The 17776-nt window shown below is 51.4% G+C and overlaps 1 long non-coding RNA gene across 1 annotated transcript; it reads left to right on the top strand.

The window, feature by feature from the left end:
- Position 1: 1 nt before the first annotated feature.
- LOC142905866 (uncharacterized) lies at positions 2-12772 on the top strand. The gene is made up of 2 exons (XR_012929868.1): positions 2-108; positions 12012-12772. It is a non-coding gene; the product is annotated as an uncharacterized LOC142905866 (long non-coding RNA).
- Positions 12773-17776: the final 5004 nt, after the last annotated feature.

Below are 17776 nucleotides of genomic sequence, written 5' to 3'. Positions count from 1 at the left end.
CCGCTTCCGGGTCGGGACGAGTGGAGGCGGTGGCGGGAAAATCTGAACCCTGTCTGGGCCTCCTCAAGGTCGACTCAGCCTGAAGGTGCCCACACGGGGCTCTGTGTGGTGAGTCTGTGGGTCTCTGTGTGGTGAGTCTGTGGGTCTCTGTGTGGTGAGTCTGTGGGTCTCTGTGTGGTGAGTCTGTGGGTCTCTGTGTGGTGAGTCTGTGGGTCTCTGTGTGGTGAGTCTGTGGGTCTCTGTGTGATGAGTCTGTGGGTCTCTGTGTGGTGAGTCTGTGGGTCTCTGTGTGGTGAGTCTGTGGGTCTCTGTGTGGTGAGTCTGTGGGTCTCTGTGTGGTGAGTCTGTGGGTCTCTGTGTGGTGAGTCTGTGGGTCTCTGTGTGGTGAGTCTGTGGGTGTCTGTGTGGTGAGTCTTTGGGTCTCTGTGTGGTGAGTCTGTGGGTCTCTGTGTGGTGAGTCTGTGGGTCTCTGTGTGGTGAGTCTGTGGGTCTCTGTGTGGTGAGTCTGTGGGTCTCTGTGTGGTGAGTCTGTGGGTCTCTGTGTGGTGAATCTGTGGGTCTCTGTGTGGTGAATCTGTGGGTCTCTGTGTGGTGAGTCTGTGGGTCTCTGTGTGGTGAATCTATGGGTCTCTGCGTGGTGAGTCTGTGGGTCTCTGCGTGGTGAGTCTGTGGGTCTCTGCGTGGTGAGTCTGTGGGTCTCTGTGTGGTGAGTCTGTGTATCACTGTGTGGTGAGTCTGTGTATCACTGTGTGATGAGTCTGTGGTTATCTGTGTGGTGAGTCTGTGGGTCTCTGTGTGGTGAGTCTATGGGTCTCTGTGTGGTGAGTCTGTGGGTCTCTATGCGGTGAGTCTGTGGGTGTCTGTGTGGTGAGTCTGTGGGTCTCTGTGCGGTGAGTCTGTGGGTCTCTGTGTGGTGAGTCTGTGGGTCTCTGTGTGGTGAGTCTATGTGTCTCTGTGTGATGAGTCTATGTGTCTCTGTGTGATGAGTCTGTGGGTCTCTGTGTGGTGAGTCTGTGTGTCTCTGTGTGATGAGTCTGTGGGTCTCTGTGTGATGAGTCTGTGGGTCTCTGTGTGGTGAGACAGTGGGTCTCCGTGTGGTAAGTCTGTGGGTCTCTGTGTGGTGAGTCTATGGGTCTCTTTGTGATGAGTCTATGTGTTTCTGTGTGATGAGTCTGTGGGTCTCTGTGTGGTGAGTCTATGGGTCTCTGTGTGATGAGTCTATGTGTCTCTGTGTGATGAGTCTGTGGGTCTCTGTGTGGTGAGTCTGTGGGTCTCTGTGTGGTGAGTCTGTGGGTTTCTGTGGTGAGTCAGTGGGTCTCCGTGTGGTGAGTCTGTGGGTCTCTGTGTGGTGAGTCTATGGATCTCTGTGTGGTGAGTCTGTGGGTGTCTGTGTGGTGAGTCTGTAGGTCTCTGTGTGGTGAGTCTGTTGGTGTCTGTGTGTGGTGAGTCTGTGGGTCTCTGTGCGGTGAGTCTCTGGGTGTTTGTGGTGAGTCTATGGGTCTCTGTGTGGTGAGTCTGTGTGTCTCTGTGTGATGAGTCTGTGGGTCTCTGTGTGATGAGTCTGTGGGTCTCTGATGAGTCAGTGGGTCTCTGTGTGGTGAGTCTATGGGTCTCTTTGTGATGAGTCTATGTGTCTCTGTGTGATGAGTCTGTGGGTCTCTGTGTGGTGAGTCCGTGGGTCTCTGTGTGGTGAGTCTGTGGGTCTCTGTGTGGTGAGTCTATGGGTCTCTTTGTGATGAGTCTATGTGTCTCTGTGTGGTGAGTCTGTGGGTCTCTGTGTGGTGAGTCCGTGGGTCTCTGTGTGGTGAGTCTGTGGGTCTCTGTGTGGTAAGTCTGTGGGTCTCTGTGTGATGAGTCTATGGGTCTCTGTGTGGTGAGTCTGTGGGACTCTGTGTGGTGAGTCTGTAGGTCTCTGTGTGGTGAGTCTGTGGGTCTCTGTGTGGTGAGTCTGTGGGTCTCTTTGTGGTGAGACTGTGGGTCTCTGTGTGGTGAGTCTATCGGTCTCTGTGTGGTGAGTCTGTGGGTCTCTGTGTGGTGAGTCTGTGGGTCTCTGTGTGGTGAGTCTGTGGGTCTCTGTGTGGTGAGTCTGTCTGTCTCTGTTTGATGAGTCTATGGGTCTCTGTGTGGTGAGTCTCTGGGTATCTGTGTGGTGAGTCTGTGGGTCTCTGTGTGGTGAGTCTGTGGGTCTCTGTGTGGTGAGTCTGTGGGTCTCTGTGTGGTGAGTCTGTGGGTCTCTGTGTGGTGAGCCTGTGGGTCTCTGTGTGGTGAGTCTGTGGTTCTCTGTGTGGTGAGTCCGTGGGTCTCTGTGTGGTGAGTCTGTGGGTCTCTGTGTGGTGAGTCTGTGGGTCTCTGTGTGGTGAGTCTGTGGGTCTCTGTGTGGTGAGTCTGTGGGTCTCTGTGTGGTGAGTCTGTGGGTCTCTGTGTGGTGAGTCTGTGGGTCTCTGTGTGGTGAGTCTGTGGGTCTCTGTGTGGTGAGTCTGTGGGTCTCTGTGTGGTGAGACTGTGGGTCTCTGTGTGGTGAGTCTGTGGGTCTCTGTGTGGTGAGTCTGTGGGTCTCTGTGTGATGAGTCTGTGGGTTTCTGTGTGGAGAGTCTGTGGGTCTCTGTGGTGAGTCAGTGGGTCTCTGTGTGGTGAGTCTGTGGGTCTCTGTGTGGTGAGTCTGTGGGTGTCTGTGTGTGGTGAGTCTGTGGGTCTCTGTGTGGTGAGTCTGTGGGTCTCTGTGTGGTGAGTCTGTGGGTGTCTGTGTGTGGTGAGTCTGTGGGTTTCTGTGCGGTGAGTCTCTGGGTGTTTGTGGTGAGTCTATGGGTCTCTGTGTGGTGAGTCTGTGGGTATCTGTGTGGTGAGTCTGTGGGTCTCTGTGTGGTGAGTCTGTGTGTCTCTGTGTGATGAGTCTGTGGGTCTCTGTGTGATGAGTCTGTGGGTCTCTGTGTGGTGAGTCTGTGGGTCTCTGTGTGGTGAGTCTATGGGTCTCTGTGTGGTGAGTCTGTGGGTCTCTGTGTGGTGAGTCTGTGGGTCTCTGTGTGGTTAGTCTGTGGGTCTCTGTGTGGTGAGTCTGTGTGTCTCTGTGTGATGAGTCTATGGGTCTATGTGTGGTGAGTCTGTGTGTATCTGTGTGGTGAGTCTGTGGGTCTCTGTGTGGTGAGTCTGTGGGTCTCTGTGTGGTGAGTCTGTGGGTCTCTGTGTGATGAGTCTATGGGTCTCTGTGTGGTGAGTCTGTGGGACTCTGTGTGGTGAGTCTGTAGGTCTCTGTGTGGTGAGTCTGTGGGTCTCTGTGTGGTGAGTCTGTGGGTCTCTTTGTGGTGAGACTGTGGGTCTCTGTGTGGTGAGTCTATCGGTCTCTGTGTGGTGAGTCTGTGGGTCTCTGTGTGGTGAGTCTGTGGGTCTCTGTGTGGTGAGTCTGTGGGTCTCTGTGTGGTGAGTCTGTGTGTCTCTGTTTGATGAGTCTATGGGTCTCTGTGTGGTGAGTCTCTGGGTATCTGTGTGGTGAGTCTGTGGGTCTCTGTGTGGTGAGTCTGTGGGTCTCTGTGTGGTGAGTCTGTGGGTCTCTGTGTGGTGAGTCTGTGGGTCTCTGTGTGGTGAGTCTGTGGGTCTCTGTGTGGTGAGTCTGTGGGTCTCTGTGTGGTGAGTCTGTGGGTACTCTTTGGTTCTATTGGGTAAAGTCAAGTAGGTAAAAAAATAAAATAACAAAAATCACGACGTTTCGGCCACAACACAAGCGGCCTTCATCAGGTGAAGGGACGAGACTGTCTGGAGGACAGCGCTGGAGTGAAAAAAGCCACGCTCAGATCACGACCTTTAAGCTGTGTGAGAAGAAACAAAGCGCCTTGACAAAGGAATTAGCATATAATTTAGCATTGAAATGGCTGAGTGATTAGCTTGTGGCTGGTGACAGAAATGACTATGTTAAAGTTAAAGCATACACATCCGCAAAGGCACCCCTTGACAAAGGAATTAGCATAGAATTTAGCAATGAAATAGCTAAGTTAAAGTATACACATCCGTAGAGGCACCTTTTGACAAAGGAATTAGCATAGAATTTAGCATTGAAATAGCTGAGTGATTAGCTTGTAACTGGTCGCAGAAATAGCTATGTTAAAGTCAGAGCATATACATTCACCGAGGCACCTAGTACAAATCAAACAGGAGAATTAAGCAACCATTGGAAAGATGTTCTAAATCGAACTAAACATTAAAGTAACTTCAATGGTACAGTATATTTTTCAAGTAGTGGTACCCCAAACTTTCGCAGCTCTTATAAATTCCCTTTTCACACCATCAATAGGTAAACTCCCCCCACGCGCCAAACGGCCAGTCCACCGGCACGTACACCACCTCTTTTCTATAATCGGCCAATCAAATGCTAATTTTTATGCTAATTTCTTTGTCAGGACACCTTGTTTGCTCGCACACAGCTTAAAGGTCCGCGGTCTGAGCATGGTTGTGTTTCGCTAAATTCTCCTGTTTGATTTGTACTAGGTGCCTCGGTGAATGTATATGCTCTGACTTTAACATAGCTATTTCTGAGTCCAGTTACAAGCTAATCACTCAGCTATTTCAATGCTAAATTCTATGCTAATTCCTTTGTCAAGGGGTGCCTCTGCGGATGTGTATACTTTAACTTAGCTATTTCAATGCTAAATTCTATGCTAATTCCTTTATCAAGGGGTGCCTTTGCGGATGTGTATGCTTTAACTTTAACATAGCCATTTCTGTGACCAGCCACAAGCTAATCACTCAGCCATTTCATTCCTTTGTCAAGGCGCTTTGTTTCTTCTCACACGGCTTAAAGGTCGTGATCTGAGCGTGGTTTTTTTCACTCCACCAGAACTCACACAGCCAGCCCCAAACACTGACCCAGAACTCATACGGCCTGCACCAAACACTCACCCAGAACTCACACAGCCACCCCCAACACTCATGCAGAACTCACACAGCCAGCCCCAAACACTCACCCAGAACTCACAAGGCCAGCACCAAACACTCACCCAGAACTCACTGTCACCCCCAAACACTCACCCAGAACTCACACAGCCACCCACAAACACTCACCCAGAACTCACACAGCCAGCCCCAAACCCTCACCCAGAACTCACACAGCAAGCACCAAACCATCACCCAGAACTCACACAGCCAGCCCCAAACACTCACCCAGCACTCACACAGCCAGCCCCAAGCCCTCACCCAGCACTCACACAGCCAGCCCCAAACACTCACCCAGAACTCACACAGCCAGCCCCAAACCCTCACCCAGAACTCACACAGCCAGCTCCAAACCCTCACCCAGCACTCACACAGCCAGCCCCAAACACTTACCCAGAACTCACACAGCCAGCCCCAAACACTCACCCAGAACTCACACAGTCAGCCCCAAACACTCACCCAGAACTCAAACAGCCAGCCCCAAACACTCACCCAGAACTCACACAGCCAGCCCCAAACACTCACCCAGAACTCACACAGCCAGCCCCAAACACTCATCCAGAACTCACACAGCCATCCCCAAACACTCACCCAGAACTCACTGCCACCCCCAAACACTCACCCAGAACTCACACAGCCACCCACAAACACTCACCCAGAACTCACACAGCCAGCCCCAAACCCTCACCCAGAACTCACACAGCAAGCACCAAACCATCACCCAGAACTCACACAGCCAGCCCCAAACACTCACCCAGCACTCACACAGCCAGCCCCAAGCCCTCACCCAGCACTCACACAGCCAGCCCCAAACACTCACCCAGAACTCACACAGCCACCCACAAACACTCACCCAGAACTCACACAGCCAGCCCCAAACCCTCACCCAGAACTCACACAGCAAGCACCAAACCATCACCCAGAACTCACACAGCCAGCCCCAAACCCTCACCCAGCACTCACACAGCCAGCCCCAAGCTCTCACCCAGCACTCACACAGCCAGCCCCAAACACTCACCCAGAACTCACACAGCCAGCCCCAAACCCTCACCCAAAACTTACACAGCCAGCTCCAAACCCTCACCCAGCACTCACACAGCCAGCCCCAAACAATCACCCAGAACTCACACAGCCAGCCCCAAACACTCACCCAGAACTCACACAGTCAGCCCCAAACACTCACCCAGAACTCAAACAGCCAGCCCCAAACACTCACCCAGAACTCACACAGCCAGCAGCAAACCCTCACCCAGAACTCACACAGCAAGCACCAAACCATCACCCAGAACTCACACAGCCAGCCCCAAACACTCACCCAGAACTCACACAGCCAGCCCCAAACCCTCACCCAGAACTCACACAGCCAGCTCCAAACCCTCACCCAGCACTCACACAGCCAGCCCCAAACACTCACCCAGAACTCACACAGCCAGCCCCAAACACTCACCCAGAACTCACACAGTCAGCCCCAAACACTCACCCAGAACTCAAACAGCCAGCCCCAAACACTCACCCAGAACTCACACAGCCAGCCCCAAACACTCACCCAGAACTCACACAGCCTGCCCCAAACACTCATCCAGAACTCACACAGCCATCCCCAAACACTCACCCAGAACTCACAAGGCCAGCACCAAACACTCACCCAGAACTCACTGCCACCCCCAAACACTCACCCAGAACTCACACAGCCACCCACAAACACTCACCCAGAACTCACACAGCCAGCCCCAAACCCTCACCCAGAACTCACACAGCAAGCACCAAACCATCACCCAGAACTCACACAGCCAGCCCCAAACACTCACCCAGCACTCACACAGCCAGCCCCAAGCCCTCACCCAGCACTCACACAGCCAGCCCCAAACACTCACCCAGAACTCACACAGCCACCCACAAACACTCACCCAGAACTCACACAGCCAGCCCCAAACCCTCACCCAGAACTCACACAGCAAGCACCAAACCATCACCCAGAACTCACACAGCCAGCCCCAAACCCTCACCCAGCACTCACACAGCCAGCCCCAAGCCCTCACCCAGCACTCACACAGCCAGCCCCAAACACTCACCCAGAACTCACACAGCCAGCCCCAAACCCTCACCCAAAACTTACACAGCCAGCTCCAAACCCTCACCCAGCACTCACACAGCCAGCCCCAAACAATCACCCAGAACTCACACAGCCAGCCCCAAACACTCACCCAGAACTCACACAGTCAGCCCCAAACACTCACCCAGAACTCAAACAGTCAGCCCCAAACACTCACCCAGAACTCACACAGCCAGCAGCAAACCCTCACCCAGAACTCACACAGCAAGCACCAAACCATCACCCAGAACTCACACAGCCAGCCCCAAACACTCACCCAGAACTCACACAGCCAGCCCCAAACCCTCACCCAGAACTCACACAGCCAGCTCCAAACCCTCACCCAGCACTCACACAGCCAGCCCCAAACACTCACCCAGAACTCACACAGCCAGCCCCAAACACTCACCCAGAACTCACACAGTCAGCCCCAAACACTCACCCAGAACTCAAACAGCCAGCCCCAAACACTCACCCAGAACTCACACAGCCAGCCCCAAACACTCACCCAGAACTCACACAGCCTGCCCCAAACACTCATCCAGAACTCACACAACCATCCCCAAACACTCACCCAGAACTCACAAGGCCAGCACCAAACACTCACCCAGAACTCACTGCCACCCCCAAACACTCACCCAGAACTCACACAGCCACCCACAAACACTCACCCAGAACTCACACAGCCAGCCCCAAACCCTCACCCAGAACTCACACAGCAAGCACCAAACCATCACCCAGAACTCACACAGCCAGCCCCAAACACTCACCCAGCACTCACACAGCCAGCCCCAAGCCCTCACCCAGCACTCACACAGCCAGCCCCAAACACTCACCCAGAACTCACACAGCCAGCCCCAAACCCTCACCCAAAACTTACACAGCCAGCTCCAAACCCTCACCCAGCACTCACACAGCCAGCCCCAAACAATCACCCAGAACTCACACAGCCAGCCCCAAACACTCACCCAGAACTCACACAGTCAGCCCCAAACGCTCACCCAGAACTCAAACAGCCAGCCCCAAACACTCACCCAGAACTCACACAGCCAGCCCCAAACCCTCACGCAGAACTCACACAGCCAGCAGCAAACACTCACCCAGAACTCACACGGCCAGCCCCAAACACTCACCCAGAACTCACACAGCCAGCCCCAAACCCTCACGCAGAACTCACACAGCCAGCCCCAAACACTCACCCAGAACTCACACAGCCAGCACCAAACACTCACCCAAAACTCACACAGCCAGCCCCAAGCACTCATCCAGAACTCACACAGCCAGCCCCAAACACTCACCCAGAACTCACACAGCCAGCACCAAACACTCCCCCAGAACTCACACAGCCAGCCCCAAACACTCACCCAGAACTCACACAGCCAGCCCCAAACACTCACCCAGAACTCACACGGCCAGCCCCAATCCCTCACCCAGAACTCACCCAGCCAGCCCCAAACACTAACCTATAACTCACACAGCCAGCCCCAAACACTCACCCAGAACTCACACAGCCAGCCCCAAACCCTCACCCAGAACTCACACAGCCAGCCCCAAACACTCACCCAGAACTCACACAGCCAGCCCCATACCCTCACGCAGAACTCACACAGCCAGCCCCAAACACTCATCCAGAACTCACACAGCCAGCCCCAAACACTCACCCAGAACTCACACAGCCAGCCCCAAACACTCACCCAGACCTCACACAGCCAGCCCTATACCCACCTAGCAATCAAACAGCCAGATAGTCTAATCTACAGCCCATACACCCAACTCGAATACAAACACCCATCCTCGTACACACCTTGCACACCCCCAACTCCTATACCCAGCCTCATACACACCTAGCAACATACGATCAGCCTCTTTGTCCGGTCCACATACCACCGACCACTCGCCCCAACACTCAGCGCACACAGCCTACCCAAACCTCCACATTATCTCAGAGCCAGGATCTCCAATACACAACCTTCTTCCTGCCCACATCCCACATTCCATGTATCTGGCCCCAGACTCTTCTTCGCCCTACATGCACATCACGCCCTACACCTTGTTGGTGGCAGAAGCAAAGTTAGTTTGTGGTGCAAAGCAGGGCCCTTGTGGTGCGGGACACCACGCTGCACAGTCCACAAGCTGCAAGACGGATTTATAGCGCTGATATGGCTCCCCACGTGGGTAATTAACGGTGTGCATATTCATTAATTATTCTTATTTTAGGGAGAATGGTGGGAGGAAGTGCATGGATTGATAATAAATGCTAGATTCCTTTGCCTATGCCCAAATCCATGGCATTCATTATACAGACAAAGATCACCCGTATAGCCTTAACAGACTGTTGGGGCAAGTGCTATAAGCAAGCACCTATGAAGGCCTGAACGGCACACGAGGGATGGGTGGCCAGCACCACGCCCGCCCGTCTTTATCTTGCCAGTGACGATATTTACACATCGCACCAGGTAAGAATTTGAGGTTGAGTCAACCTTAGCCTCATCACATCTCACAACTTCCCTCCTTCCACATGCCCTGCCTTCCACACCGCGTTTGCTTTCCCGGGCAACAGGAAACTTCTCATCGCCCCTACCTTGTCTCTCACTCTATACAGGTATCCCTCGATTTACGAACGTTCAGTTTCACGAAATTTCGCGGATTCTTAAGTACTAGTGTTCGTCAGTCGGGTGTTCCTAAGGCGGGTATTCTTAAGTCGGGTGTTCGTAAGTCGAGGGCTGCCTGTAATTTTCATTTTACAGGTCCAGCTGATTTTTACCAGAAACCGATAACCTATGGCACTGGTAATGACCTATAACAACTGCTTATAGCCTCTAAACTAGATTAAAGAAACATCTGTGGTTCATGTGGTGGATGGAGCTGAACAGGGCCCGCTGGTGGAGGAGCGAGGCCAAGGGAAGGAGTGGGGACAGCCTCTGGAGAGAGAGGCAACAAGGAAAACACGTGTGTGAGTTATGGCGCAGATTATGAATCGGCTCACATAAGCCGGTGTGTTTTGGCAGCATTAATTTGAGTAGTTGCCAACGTACAGAGCCGAAAGATAACTCATTTTGACCGTATTAATCCAGCTGGCTATGGTATTAAATGTGAACTTTGTACGACGTATGAATTTTATCTCAGATTAAAAAAAAAAATAGAATCCAGTGCGTGACACAGGTAGGGTGTTTGATGGCAATCTGAAACACCCACCATAATCATCCATGGGGGTCTTTGGAATTGCACATTGCCTATGTTATGACTCTTGACCTAGATACAATAAAAAAGTCACGTGCTGCAGTGCAATGACTACTCAGAGAAAATTCGTAAATAAAAAACTGTGGTCTTAAAAGTATTTATTTTTTAATACGCGACATTTGGTCAATTGTTCTTCTTCATAGCACGTGAAGCCAACACGTGCGTCAACAACATTGCCGCAGCACCCCCTGCTGGACTAAACACGCTACTGTGCCGCGGAGACAATACGCATCAGACGGCCACAAGCGAGTGGTGTCAAGTGTGATCATGATGATTAACACATTCCTGCGGAGGGAGCTGGTAGGAACGTTGGGTTGCTCGGTCAATGGCCAGGGTCAACGGCGGCACCACGTGGTGTATTCCGCAAATATGCCCGACTGTGAGGGCGGGCACAAGCCGGCGTGAGTAGGTTAAACGTTGAGTTTTATAAGGGCACCACAGGGTGACCAGCCCCTCCCCACCCAGCCCCACCCCTCCCACCCCCCACCCAGCCCCACCCTCACCACCCTCCCCACTCAGCCCCTCCCCACCCTCCCCACCCAGCCCCACCCTCCCCATCCAGCCCCTCCCCACCCTCCCCTCCCCACTCAGCCCCTCCCCACTCAGCTCCTCCCCACCCTCCCCTCTCCACCCAGCCCCACCCCTCCTATTTTTTGATGCACGACGGATGGACGGACACAATAATCCCCTGTGGGCTGGTGTAACCAGGAGGTTCCTACCAGTATGAGGCTTGTTTACCCAGGAAAGCCTCACTGCAGGCGCGACACGTCCATGTAGGCTATCTAGGCGGTCGTCTAGGGAGCCAAGTTAAGTGGGGTGCCAAATTCGAGGAAAAAAAATAATTTCTCAACATTTCTGACAATTGATTGATTGGACAGACGGACAAATCGAATAAATATGCCTCTTTAAAAACCATTAAACGGAAAATAGGGGCAAAATGTTTCCCAGTTTACCAAAAAACTCAGCCTCGATCTGCCCCTGGGGTTTGGGGGGCGCCGATTGCTGGCAACAGCGGGTCCAGGGCCACCGCTGCCTCACTGAGTGAGTCTCGTGGCTCTTTTTCAGGAGGGTCCTGCCAGTTTTCACAGTAAGGGGTGGCTATCTATAATCCCAATTGAGTAATGTGTGCTGTATATCAGAATCTATTACAGTACAGTATACCATTTTGCGTGAAAACTCGGACCCATTATCTTGAAGTTATCGGGGGTGGGGCGTCTTTGCTTATTAGCATCTTTAGTATCTTGCGATTCACCAATGTTGGTTGGGGCAAGCCTGACTGCTGATGAGACGCTGAATGTCTAATCGAGCCCATAGCTTGCTTTGTATTGAACTAATACTGCTGATATTATGCACTCCACGACGACCTTGGGGCCGATGGGATAAAAAAAAAACATTGATTTTTTTGTTTTATGCGATGAGACAGATACAGGATTGTGAATGAGACGTGTTTTTTGTCAATGTTATGGACGAATAGGTGAGAATGGTGTGAGTTTGTGTGCGAGTGAATGGCAAATGCCTGGAATGTGTGGTTCGGATCAGGTGAGTGGTGCGTGGTGGTTGATGAGTATATCATGTGTGTGCCAGGTGAATGATATCTGGTGAGTGGTGAGTGCCCGCATGGTGAGCGGTGTCTGGCGATGGGTCAGTTGTCATGCATGTGAGGTCACGCCACCTTATCCGTCCTCTAGTGTGTGTGTCAATAATAACAATGTCAACTTGCAACACGCCGCTACCGCACATCACTCGCTCGCTCTCGCAGAGAGGACAACGACTCGGAGGCGCGAGGAGGAACCACAGATGAGCGGGAAGGCAGCAGCCAGGTGACGAGTCGGCGCCAACGATTGCCCAAGCTCTGCGGTCCTCTACAGTTTGAGGTGGTGTGGGCCAATTAATGTGGGAGGAAACCGGAGCACCTGAAGAATAACCAAATAAAAAAATGTTCACCACGTGAAGCTCACTCAGCTATACAGCTCTTTTTTGCAGAAACGACCTGGCCTCAAATGATAGCTCAACGAAGTGGCTTATCTTGTGGAAATTTACAGCAGTCAAATACTCAAAACGCTCGTTTATTCTGTATCTGCGGAGGTAAAAACCGGAGGACCCGGAAAAAATCCACGCGACCACGGGGAGACAGAGACATGCAAACTCCAAATATACAGCAGGCGTCTGGGTCGGGATCGAATCCATGACCTGTATACCAGGCGAGGTAGTTAACATCTCACCACCGTGGCGCCCATGCGTGCGAAGGGGGCAAACGATCAATCCCATGCAGTCCACATTCTTCCTTTACCACCTTCTCCTGGCATAGCCAGAGCATGGCACCTCCTCGACGCCCACGGCAAGGGAGTTTCACAACATCGAAGTGCGGTGATCCACCGACCCTCGCTGCTGCCTCCACAGTGCAGCAGCCACGTGCAGCAGCGTAGCCGCCACCGCCCAGCTTTTGTTGTGTGCGTGTGTACACAGGAGACGGTAAAAACGAGGCATGAGCAAGTAATAAATGAAATTGTAAATTCTGAATCGTGACGAATTAAATTACTGGTGGACTACATAACTGCGTCCCTACGAACCATCCGCCAGCAGCAGGTCTAGCGATGTTTTCAATCTCAGATCATTCTAATGTTTTACATTTCCATGCATTCGTTTTCCTTCTTCAGCACGCAGATGCTTATACATTAATCCAGAGATCATATGTCAATGTCTTCCTCGTCCAAGTATTAGCTGCACTCATTTGATATGTCGGTGTGTCTGAGCCATACATCACAGCAGGTGATAGATGCACCGTTTGTTAACGTGATTCCCTGAGCACATAGCTATGTTGATATTCAGAAGCACTCCGATCTAACGTCGTCCCCCTCTCTTATATCCTGTCTATGATCCCGGTCTGCCTTCAATAACTCCCCTAGGTATACATATGAGCATGCATATTCTAGTTCCTCTAACATTGATTCCACAGGGAGCTACAATTACTTTTTAATATTTTCCCACAGAAACTTTCACCACTCTACATGGTCAATAGGCCTGATTAGGTACGTCTTCATGCTAAGTATATGGTACAGTATTTACATGAGGTGGATGTGACTGTGATTCTCGTATTGTAAAATGTTTTAGCACTAAAGTCAGGACTGGACTTAGGAATGGACGATCGGGGCAGCTACTCATGGGCGAAAATTTGTAATGAAAATAATGAGGGCATCGCCATGGGCAAATAGGGGTAGAGAGAAAGACACGGAGAGAAACACACACAGCGAAAGATAGACACAGAAATAGGCAGTGAGAGACGTAGGAGTAAAGTGAGAAACAAACACAACAACAACCGCCATTCGCCACTAAGTGGCAGTGACATCACCATGACGCTTGTGCCAGGCTATGTGCACCTTGAGGTCACGTGAAGTGTCGAAAACCCGCTGGCAGGAGGTCACGGGGCAGACCTAGATGCCACGGGTCTACTGACTGAGACTACTGGCTGATGCACCACCTGTGCCCCCTACTGTATCAACTTGCTGTGCTTTAGCCACCCGGCACTCCGCTCGTTGTTGTGAGCGTCGCTCCTCCGCCGTCTGTTGTTGTTGGAGGGTGACTGCCTCCAACTGCCCAGTAGCAGCGTCCTTCACGAGCCTCCTCCACCGAGGCCGATCTTGACACCGCTGGTACAAGTCATCGGCAAGTCCACATCCTCATGTACCACATCAATCCATCTCTTCTCTAGCCCGTCCGCGCCCGTTTCACCACCTAGATCCGGCTGAACAAAAGCTGTTTAGGCATGCGGTGGCTGGGCATGCGGGCTACATGATCCAGCCAACGAAGCCTTGCCTGCCGGAGGAGCTCACCAATGGGACTTTGTCCACATCTTTCAACGATTTGTGAGCTCACACAATCTAGCCTGGTTAAACCCAGGATGGATCGTAGGCAGGCCAGCATAAATGTTTCTAACCGGCGACGATGTTCCATTAGGGGGGTCCACGTTTTGCAAGCGTAGAGAAGGGAGGGAATGACCGTGGCCGAGAAGACCTGAGGCTTTGTGCGGAGTGAAAGACCAGGTAGCTTCCACACAGCGTTACGCAACCGATGAAAATATAATGCCGCTTGACTGATTTGGAGTGAGACCTCTGCTGTTAAAGCGGAGCCGGTCATGAGCACATTGCCAAGGTATGGGAAGCTCTCCACTCTCTCCACAACTACCCTATCACCAATTTGGAGTTGTGGGGGTGGAGTGTCCGATGGTACAAATACCCAGGCAGGTGCTTAGTTTTGGTGGGGCTGATGGTAACGCCCCACCTCTTGGTGGCAAGCTCCAGGTTCGGCAGCAGAGCCTCCAACTCCTCCTCTGAGTGAGCAGCAATTACCCGGGCATCGATCAGCCTCCCATTGTATCCGTACCAAATGGAGATTCCTCCGGTACAGCTATTGAAGGCTTCACGAACCACGAGGTCAAAATAGATGTTAAATAATGTGGGAGCCAGAGGACATCCCTGTCGCACCCCAAGGTGTGCAGGGAATAGCTCTGACTCCCAGCCACGTAGTTTTACCCAGGCCCGCTCACCATCATGAAGGTCCTTAATGATCGTGAGCAGAGGGACAGGGACTCCGAAAGCATGAAGAACAACCAGAGCCCAGGCCTACAAATACACACACAAAGGGACACAGACACAGAGAAAAACCATCATGCAGACTCCGGTCATCCTCACAGTGGCTTTTGGCTGGCCATAGAACAAAGATGGCCACCGCATCACGTGTTTTCTGATGCAGTTTTACGGCCGTCTGGAACGCTGTCCCGATATTAGGAAGCCACTGGAGCTATGCAATTTTAAATATAGATTGAAAACTAATTTCTTTATAACTTATTTTTGTGTTTAGTAGGCTGTCTTTCCCCCGCACCTCCGATTAGCACGGTTGGCAATGTATGGAACGAAAGAACTTCCACAGATATATAGAGACAGACACAGAAATAGAGAGGGACATTCAAAAAAAGCAGTGCAGAGAGAGACACGAAACATTAATACAGAGACATAGGGAGAGAGAGACAGACACAGAGAGATACACAGACTGAGATAGAAACAGATAGAGAGACAGAGACATAAAGAGATATGCAGAGAGAGGGACAGTGACATACAAGTTTTGTGGCCCGAACTAACCACACGGAGACATCTGCTGGAGGCAACGCGTTTATTGTAACAACTCTTAACACTCTGTTAAGACTACTCTGTTAAACACTACTGTAACACCCGATAGCCTAAGGGAGAGACAGCCTCCCTTCTAGCGTGTCCTACACACGCCGGGCTTCGCTACACGCCGGTCCCTTGCGACGGCGGCTAGGGGAAGACTGGACCGACCGACCCACCCCGGGGTACGGGACTCGCCCTGGTCCGCTGCAACCCCGGCTCTAGCGAGAGCCTCGGGGAGGGTCCCCGGGTGCTGGTCCAGTCTTCAGGTCTTCAGATGTCTTCAAGCTTGAGTTGGCGAACACTCCCTGGCCCGTCCCGAGGGCCGGCCTTTTATCCCCAGGTCGAGGTCACCCCTCCCCTCATGATCCCCCCTACAGAACCTTCTAGAAGGTCTTAGTAGGTCTTAATTCTTAAGGGGTTTTAGGAAGTGGTGGGGGTCCCCATCCCCCTCAGCCCCCAGCCCCTGGGGGGTCTGGGGTGTCAACCTCCGGTCACGGAGGGGCGGGGGTTTGACCTTCGGTCAACCCCTACACACCTCGCTCTCTCTCGGCTGCCCCCTGTCGGTCCATTGGCGTGGTGGCAGCTCAGCTGCCTACAGCGCCTTATTATGGCGCATTAAAGTAATTATTATGGCGCATTAAAGTAATGATCAGCCACAGCAGAAGTATTGGTCCTGCCGTGTTTCAGATCTGCCTTATGTTCACGAACACGGCCCGAGACATGTCGTTTGGTTTCCCCAATGTAACTGCTGCCGCAGATACAGCTTAGTTTGTAGACACCGCGATATTGCATGTCAGGAATTTTGTCCTTCACAGATGGGATCAGATCACGAATTTTATGTACTGTGTTAAATCGGACCTGGATCTTGTATTTCTTCATGATTTTATAAATATTTGTGGTTACCCCTGCTATGTATGGCAGGGTGATGGTTTTGATTGGATCCTCAGATGGCTCCTTCCTCACGCTTGGGGTGAAGGCTTTGCGGATTGTTTAATCAGAATATCCATTCGCCTTGAGAGCTTGGTGTACGTGTTTTACTTCACTGGTTAGGTGTTCATGGTCGGAGATACACTGAGCTCTATGTGTAGCGTTTTGATGAGGGGATTCTTCTGGGATGGATGGTGGTGGGAATCAGGTTTTAGGTAGGCGTCAGTATGGGTTACTTTCCTGTAGACAGAGTGGCTCATTGAGCCATCTGGTCTCTTTTTGATTAAGACATCCAAGAAAGTTAGCATGCCATCCTTTTCTACCTCCATCGTGAATTTGATGGCTGGGTGTATGGAATTGATGTAGTTGAGCCGGTCGGCCATGTGGCCAGATGACAAACGTGTCATCCACGTACCTCTTCCACAAGGACAGGCGTAGAGTGGATGCCTGGATGGCGTCCGTCTCAGATATTTCCATGAAAATATTGGCCACAACCGGAGATAAGGGAGAACCCATTGGGTGCCTTCAATTTTTTTTTGTAAAATGATGGTGAATATGTATGTCTTAGCATTTGCTATTAAAATATGAAATAATTATTCTTTATTAGATTAAGTAATTATTTTTTATTAGATATTAAATAATGTGGGATCTGTAGAACATCCCTGTCGCACATACAGAGGGAAAAAAAGCATTTGATCCCCTGCTGATTTTGTACGTTTGCCCACTGACAAATACATGATCAGTCTATAATTTTAATGGCAGGTTTATTTGAACAGTGAGAGACAGAATAACAACAAAAAAATCCAGAAAAACGCATGTCAAAAATGTTATAAATTGATTTGCATTTTAATAAGGGATATAAGTATTTGAGCCCTCTTCAAAACATGACTTAGTACTTGGTGGCAAAACCCTTGTTGGCAATCACAGAGGTCAGACGTTTCTTGAAGTTGGCCACCAGGTTTGCACACATCTCAAGAGGGATTTTGTCCCACTCCTCTTTGCAGATCTTCTCCAAGTCATTAAGGTTTCGAGGCTGACGTTTGGCAACTCGAACCTTCCCCATCCACGACCCATTTTCAATGCCCTGGCTGAGGGAAGGAGGTTCTCACCCAAGATTTGATGGTACATGGTCCCCACCATTGTCCCTTTGATACGGTGAAGTTGTCCTGTCCCCTTAGCAGAAAAACACCCCCAAAAATAATGTTTTTACCTCAATGTTTGACGGTGGGCATGGTGTTCTTGGGGTCATAGGCAGCATTCCTCCTCCTCCTCCAAACACGGCGAGTTGAGTTGATGCCAAAGAGCTCCATTTTGGTCTCATCTGACCACAACACTTTCACCCAGTTGTCCTCTGAATCATTCAGATGTTCATTGGCAAACTTCAGACGGGCATATATATGTGCTTTCTTGAGCAGGGGGACCTTGCGGGTGC

This window comes from Petromyzon marinus, chromosome 59 (assembly GCF_048934315.1).
Source record: "Petromyzon marinus isolate PM22_M1 ecotype Great Lakes invasive population chromosome 59, UKy_Petmar_22M1.pri1.0, whole genome shotgun sequence".
In the NCBI taxonomy this organism is placed as follows: Eukaryota; Metazoa; Chordata; class Hyperoartia; order Petromyzontiformes; family Petromyzontidae; genus Petromyzon; species Petromyzon marinus.
The sequence above is the reverse complement of the archived record's forward strand: the minus strand, read 5'-3'. Positions and strand labels throughout refer to the sequence as shown.